This window comes from Rhinoderma darwinii, chromosome 10, assembly GCF_050947455.1.
Source record: "Rhinoderma darwinii isolate aRhiDar2 chromosome 10, aRhiDar2.hap1, whole genome shotgun sequence".
NCBI lineage: Eukaryota > Metazoa > Chordata > Amphibia > Anura > Rhinodermatidae > Rhinoderma > Rhinoderma darwinii.
Window position 1 is genome coordinate 3,907,662 of NC_134696.1, and position 8,660 is coordinate 3,916,321.

Consider the following 8,660-nt stretch of genomic DNA (forward strand, 5'->3'; position numbering starts at 1 on the left):
TAATGTGTGGGGGCAGCTATGGGGCATTATACTGTGTGGAGGCAGTTATGGGGCATTATAATGTGTGGGGGCAGCTATGGGGGCATTATACTGTGTGGAGGCAGTTATGGGGCATTATACTGTGTGGGGGCAGTTATGGGGCATTATACTGTGTGGGGGCAGTTATGGGGCATTATACTGTGTGGAGGCAGTTATGGGGCATTATACTGTGTGGGGGCAGCTATGGGGCATTATACTGTGTGGAGGCAGTTATGGGGCATTATACTGTGTGGGGGCAGTTATGGGGCATTATACTGTGTGGAGGGCAGTTATGGGGGCAGTTATACTGTGTGGAGGACAGTTATGGGGGCATTATACTGTGTGGGGGCAGTTATGGGGGCATTATACTGTGTGGGGGCAGTTATGGGGGCATTATATTGTGTGGGGGCAGTTATGGGTCATACTGTATGGGGCAGCTATGGGGCATTATATTGTGTGGGGGCAGTTATGGGGCATTATACTGTGTGGAGGGCAGTTATGGGGGCATTATACTGTGTGGGGGCAGTTATGGGGGCATTATACAGTGTGGAGGCAGTTATGGGGACATTATACTGTGTGGGGGCAGCTATGGGGCATTATACTGTGTGGAGGCAGTTATGGGGCATTATAATGTGTGGGGCAGTTATGGGGCATTATACTGTGTGGAGGGCAGTTATGGGGGCATTATACTGTGTGGGGGCAGTTATGGGGCATTATACTGTGTGGAGGCAGTTATGGGGCATTATACTGTGTGGAGGCAGTTATGGGGCATTATAATGTGTGGGGGCAGCTATGGGGCATTATACTGTGTGGAGGCAGTTATGGGGCATTATAATGTGTGGGGGCAGCTATGGGGCATTATACTGTGTGGAGGCAGTTATGGGGCATTATACTGTGTGGGGGCAGTTATGGGGCATTATACTGTGTGGAGGGCAGTTATGGGGGCATTATACTGTGTGGGGGCAGTTATGGGGCATTATACTGTGTGGAGGCAGTTATGGGGCATTATAATGTGTGGGGGCAGCTATGGGGATATTATACTGTGTGGGGGCAGTTATGGGGCATTATACTGTGTGGGGGCAGTTATGGGGGCATTATACTGTGTGGGGGCAGTTATGGGGCATTATACTGTGTGGAGGGCAGTTATGGGGGCATTATACTGTGTGGGGGCAGTTATGGGGCATTATACTGTGTGGAGGGCAGTTATGGGGGCATTATACTGTGTGGGGGCAGTTATGGGGCATTATACTGTGTGGGGGCAGTTATGGGGGCATTATACTGTGTGGGGGCAGTTATGGGGCATTATACTGTGTGGGGGCAGTTATGGGGGCATTATACTGTGTGGGGGCAGTTATGGGGCATTATACTGTGTGGGGGCAGTTATGGGGGCATTATACTGTGTGGAGGCAGCTATGGGGACATTATACTGTGTGGAGGCAGTTATGGAGGCATTATACTGTGTGGGGGCAATTATGGGGCATTATACTGTGTGGGGGCAGTTATGGGGCATTATGCTATGTGGGGGCAGCTATGGAGGCATTATACTGTGTGGGGGCAGTTATGGGGCATTATACTGTGTGGGGGCAGTTATGGGGCATTATACTGTGTGGAGGCAGTTATGGGGGCATTATACTGTGTGGGGGCAGTTATGGGGCATTATGATATGTGGGGGCAGTTATGGGGTAATTATACTGTGTGGAGGGCAGTTATGAGGCATTATACTGTGTGGGGGCAGTTATGGGGTTATTATACTGTGTGGAGGGCAGTTATGGGGGCATTATACTGTGTGGGGGCAGTTATGGGGCATTATACTGTGTGGAGGCAGTTATGGGGCATTATAATGTGTGGGGGCAGCTATGGGTCATTATACTGTGTGGGGGCAGTTATGGGTCATTATACTGTGTGGAGGGCAGTTATGGGGACATTATACTGTGTGGGGGCAGTTATGGGGGCATTATACTGTGTGGGGGCCACAAAGGGGTCATTATACTGTGTGGGGGCAGTTATGGGTCATTATACTGTGTGGGGGCAGTTATGGGGACATTATACTGTGTGGAGGCAGCTATGGGTACATTATACTGTGTGGGGGCAGCTATGGGTCATTATACTGTGTGGAGGCAGCTATGGGGGCATTATACTGTGTGGGGGCAGTTATGGGGCATTATACTGTGTGGGGGCAGTTATGGGGGCATTATACTGTGTGGGGGCAGTTATGGGTCATTATACTGTGTGGGGGCAGTTATGGGTCATTATACTGTGTGGAGGCAGCTATGGGGGCATTATACTGTGTGGGGGCAGTTATGGGGCATTATACTGTGTGGGGGCAGTTATGGGGGCATTATACTGTGTGGGGGCAGTTATGGGGCATTATAATGTGTGGGGGCAGCTATGGGGCATTATACTGTGTGGGGGCAGTTATGGGGCATTATACTGTGTGGGGGCAGTTATGGGGGCATTATACTGTGTGGGGGCAGTTATGGGGGCATTATACTGTGTGGGGGCAGTTATGGGTCATTATACTGTGTGGAGGCAGCTATGGGGGCATTATACTGTGTGGGGGCAGTTATGGGGCATTATACTGTGTGGGGGCAGTTATGGGGGCATTATACTGTGTGGGGGCAGTTATGGGTCATTATACTGTGTGGAGGCAGTTATGGGGACATTATACTGTGTGGAGGCAGTTATGGGGCATTATACTGTGTGGGGGCAGTTATGGGACATTATACTGTGTGGAGGCAGCTATGGGGGCATTATACTGTGTGGAGGCAGTTATGGGACATTATACTGTGTGGAGGCAGTTATGGGGGCATTATACTGTGTGGGGGCAGTTATGGGGCATTATACTGTGTGGGGGCAGTTATGGGCCATTATACTGTGTGGAGGCAGCTATGGGGGCATTATATTGTGTGGAGGCAGTTATGGGGCATTATACTGTGTGGGGGCAGTTATGGGGGCATTATACTGTGTGGAGGCAGCTATGGGGGCATTATACTGTGTGGAGGCAGTTATGGGGCATTATACTGTGTGGGGGCAGTTATGGGGGCATTATACTGTGTGGGGGCAGTTATGGGGCATTATACTGTGTGGGGGCAGTTATGGGCCATTATACTGTGTGGAGGCAGCTATGGGGGCATTATACTGTGTGGAGGCAGCTATGGGGGCATTATACTGTGTGGAGGCAGTTATGGGGACATTATACTGTGTGGAGGCAGTTATGGGGACATTATACTGTGTGGAGGCAGTTATGGGGCATTATGCTATGTGGGGGCAGTTATGGGGCATTATGCTATGTGGGGGCAGCTATGGAGGCATTATACTGTGTGGGGGCAGTTATGGGGCATTATGATATGTGGGGGCAGTTATGGGGTAATTATACTGTGTGGAGGGCAGTTATGAGGCATTATACTGTGTGGGGGCAGTTATGGGGTTATTATACTGTGTGGAGGGCAGTTACATAGTTACATAGTTAGTACGGCTGAAAAAAGACACATGTCCATCAAGTTCAACCAAGGGAAGGGAAAAGGGAAGGAAAAATTTCTACACATAGGAGCTAATATTTTTTTGTTCTAGGAAATTATCTAACCCTTTTTTAAAGCCATCTACTGTCCCTGCTGTGACGGCTCCTGCGGTGTCTACTGTCCCTGCTGTGACCAGCTCCTGCGGTGTCTCCTGTCCCTGCTGTGACGGCTCCTGCGGTGTCTCCTGTCCCTGCTGTGACGGCTCCTGCGGTGTCTACTGTCCCTGCTGTGACGGCTCCTGCGGTGTCTACTGTCCCTGCTGTGACCAGCTCCTGCGGTGTCTCCTGTCCCTGCTGTGACGGCTCCTGCGGTGTCTCCTGTCCCTGCTGTGACGGCTCCTGCGGTGTCTCCTGTCCCTGCTGTGACGGCTCCTGCGGTGTCTCCTGTCCCTGCTGTGACGGCTCCTGCGGTGTCTCCTGTCCCTGCTGTGACGGCTCCTGCGGTATCTCCTGTCCCTGCTGTGACAGCTCCTGCGGTGTCTCCTGTCCCTGCTGTGACGGCTCCTGCGGTGTCTCCTGTCCCTGCTGTGACGGCTCCTGCGGTGTCTACTGTCCCTGCTGTGACCAGCTCCTGCGGTGTCTACTGCCCCTGCTGTGACGGCTCCTGCGGTGTCTGCTGCCCCTGCTGTGACGGCTCCTGCGGTGTCTCCTGTCCCTGCTGTGACGGCTCCTGCGGTGACTATTCCATAGATTCACAGTTCTCACAGTAAAGAAGGCTTGTCGCCTCTGCAGCTTGAACCTTTTTTTCTCCAGACGGAGGGAGTGCCCCCTTGTTTTTTGAGGGGGTTTTACAAGGAACAGGATATCACCATATTTTTTGTATGTGCCATTCATATATTTATATAAGTTAATCATGTCCCCCCTTAGTCTTCTTTTTTCAAGGCTAAATAGGTTTAGTTCTTTTAATCTTTCCTCATAACTTAAATTCTCCGCGCCCCTAATTAGCTTCGTTGCTCTTCTTTGTATTTTTTCCAACTCCAGGGCATCCTTTCTATGAACTGGAGCCCAGAACTGAACTGCATATTCTAGATGAGGCCTCACTAATGCTTTGTAAAGTGGCAATATTACATCCCTGTCCCGCGAGTCCATGCCTCTTTTAATACACGACAATATCCTGCTGGCCTTTGAAGCAGCTGATTGACACTGCATGCTGTTATTGAGTTTATGATTTACAAGAACACCCAGATCCTTCTCAACAAGTGAATCCGCCAGTGTAGCGCCCCCTAGGACATATGATGCTGCAGGTTGTTGGTACCCAGATGCATAACTTTACATTTATCTACATTAAACTTCATTTGCCAAGTGGACGCCCAAACACTTAGTTTGTTTAAATCTGCCTGTAATTCATGAACATCTTCCATAGTCTGAACTATATTACATAGCTCGGTGTCATCTGCAAAAATAGAAATAGTATATATTTGGATGGGTATTACCCCCGTACAATTTATATATAATATATGTCGGAGTAACTCACACTAGGTGTACACCACCGATTGTCAATATATGATTGAAGGAACAGGGGGAGTAGGAAAAGTAGTGTGTTTCATAGATGTAAAAAATAAAAAATACTTTATTATTAAATTGTTATTAAAAACAATGTTGGATGTAATTTACGTTGCGCCAAAGTCCCCTAGATTGGCACAATATGACAAATTATGTCTAAATTAAATTGCTCCAATTCTATAGTAGTATATTGATATAGACGACTGACCTCTCAGTGTTGGTGAGAAAACAGTCAATTGCAAGCAAAAAATTATTATTAACGTTCCTCCAACGGGCTGTAGATAAAGCCCAGCGATGGGGAAACCCCTACATCAATCTTGCTGCAATGGGTTCAATGTACATGCATATAACTGCATAGATTGCATGCACAAATATCCTGTGTGAGCAGACACGACACAGCAGAGTCGAAACCGCAGCGTGCCAGCAACTACACAGGAGTAGGAAAGGAACAAGCCACAACAAGTGACAGCACTGTTGAATTGCCTAGATAGTGACCTGTGAATGATGTATCAGCAAATACTCTGCCCTGTCAGGCAGTCAATGACTTGCGAATCACAGCTTGTGTGTTATCATGTATGTGTATCTCAGCATAGCAGAGTTGAAACTGCTATGCTGTGACAGCTCTGCAAGGGGGAGTAACAGATCGGCCGTGCTCCCGGACGGGCGGCCACACAGGCAGTGTGCCTGAACAACGAGCACCAGTGCCTTGCAGGGGTGAGTACTCTGCCTGTCAGGCAGTTAGTATACTGAAGCACAGTTTCTTTATTATTTATTATGTAAGTTGAGCTGCCAGGTCATTCACACACACGTGGTGAGGGCTGGGGGAAGGAGAGCCGCTATCAGCTGTCTGTGTACGGACTTTACTCACACACAGCTCGGCTCCGTTCCCCTGTGCAGAGCAAACTAAGTCAGCTGCCCAGCGTGCAGCCTCGGCAGGCCATTGTCTCTAACTAAAGCAGATATTCTGCAGGGTAGATGGTGAATAGAACTGCTAGTAGGCAGTACGGAGCAATATTAAGCATCCAACATTGACAGTGGTATTAAAAGAACACCCGACGCCAGGCGTCGGGTGTTCTTTTAATACCACTGTCAATGTTGGATGCTTAATATTGCTCCGTACTGCCTACTAGCAGTTCTATTCACCATCTACCCTGCAGAATATCTGCTTTAGTTAGAGACAATGGCCTGCCGAGGCTGCACGCTGGGCAGCTGACTTAGTTTGCTCTGCACAGGGGAACGGAGCCGAGCTGTGTGTGAGTAAAGTCCGTACACAGACAGCTGATAGCGGCTCTCCTTCCCCCAGCCCTCACCACGTGTGTGTGAATGACCTGGCAGCTCAACTTACATAATAAATAATAAAGAAACTGTGCTTCAGTATACTAACTGCCTGACAGGCAGAGTACTCACCCCTGCAAGGCACTGGTGCTCGTTGTTCAGGCACACTGCCTGTGTGGCCGCCCGTCCGGGAGCACGGCCGATCTGTTACTCCCCCTTGCAGAGCTGTCACAGCATAGCAGTTTCAACTCTGCTATGCTGAGATACACATACATGATAACACACAAGCTGTGATTCGCAAGTCATTGACTGCCTGACAGGGCAGAGTATTTGCTGATACATCATTCACAGGTCACTATCTAGGCAATTCAACAGTGCTGTCACTTGTTGTGGCTTGTTCCTTTCCTACTCCTGTGTAGTTGCTGGCACGCTGCGGTTTCGACTCTGCTGTGTCGTGTCTGCTCACACAGGATATTTGTGCATGCAATCTATGCAGTTATATGCATGTACATTGAACCCATTGCAGCAAGATTGATGTAGGGGTTTCCCCATCGCTGGGCTTTATCTACAGCCCGTTGGAGGAACGTTAATAATAATTTTTTGCTTGCAATTGACTGTTTTCTCACCAACACTGAGAGGTCAGTCGTCTATATCAATATACTACTATAGAATTGGAGCAATTTAATTTAGACATAATTTGTCATATTGTGCCAATCTAGGGGACTTTGGCGCAACGTAAATTACATCCAACATTGTTTTTAATAACAATTTAATAATAAAGTATTTTTTATTTTTTACATCTATGAAACACACTACTTTTCCTACTCCCCCTGTTCCTTCAATCAAAAATAGAAATAGTGCTATTAATCCCATCCTCTATATCATTAATAAATAAGTTGAATAATAGGGGTCCCAGCACTGAACCCTGGGGTACACCACTTATAACCGGGGACCATTCAGAGAAGGAATCATTGACCACAACCCTCTGGATACGGTCCTTGAGCCAATTCTCAATCCAATTACAAACTATACTTTCTAAACCTATAGTCCTTAATTTACCCATTAGGCGTCTATGGGGGACAGTGTCAAATGCCTTTGCAAAGTCCAAAAACACTAAATCCACAGCGGCCCCTCTGTCTAGACTTCTGCTCACCTCTTCATAAAAACAGATTAGGTTAGTTTGACAACTTCTGTCCTTAGTAAAACCGTGCTGGCTGTCACTTATAATGCTATTTATTGTCACATAATCCTGTATATAGTCCCTCAATAGCCCTCAAACATTTTCCCCACGATGGATGTTAAGCTTACTGGTCTATAATTACCCGGGGAAGACCTAGAGCCCTTTTTGAAGATAGGCACCACATTTGCGCTTCGCCAGTCCCTTGGCACTATACCAGTCACTAGAGAATCTCTAAATATTATGAAGAGGGGGACAGAAATAACAGAACTAAGCTCTTTAAGAACTCTAGGGTGTAACCCATCTGGCCCCGGGGCCTTGTGCACATTTATTTTATTTAATTTAGCTTGGACCATATCTACATTCATCCAATTCAGTATATCAGCCGATATATTAACAGCACTGGCACCGGCTACATCAGCTCCTCAGCACTGGCACCGGCTACATCAGCTCCTCAGCACTGGCACCGGCTACATCAGCTGCTCTTTCTTCTGTTGTATATACAGAGCTAAAGAACCCATTTAGTAACTCTGCCTTCTCTTGATCCCCTGTGATCAACTCCCCATTACCATTATCTAGGGGTCCTACATGTTCAGACCTTGGCTTTTTTGCATTTATATGCTTGAAGAATTTTTTGGGATTTGTTTTACTATCCTTGGCCACCTGCCTTTCATTTTGTATTTTTGCTGATTTTATTACATTTTTACAGATTTTATTAAGCTCCTTATATTTTACAAAGGCTACAGCTGTACCCTCAGATTTGTATTTTTTAAATGCCCTTTTTTTGTCATGTATTGCCCCTTTCACAGAAGGTGTAAGCCATGTGGGGTTTAATTTGAGTCGTTTATACTTGTTACCTGTAGGAATACATTTTGCACTATAATTACCCAAAGTAGATTTGAAAATCTCCCATTTATCATTTGTTCCATTATTTGACATTAGTTCTTCCCAGTCTATATCCTGAATTGCAGCCTCATCCTGGGGAAATTGGCTTTCTTAAAATTAAATGTTTTGCCTCCCAGCCTGCGTTTGTTTTTTACAGTATAGGTAAAATGTAACTATATTATGATCACTGTTACCGAGGTTTTCACGAACATTGACATTCCCAACAAGATCTGCATTATTAGAAATGACCAGATCCAACAGAGCTTCACCTCTAGTCGGGTCTTC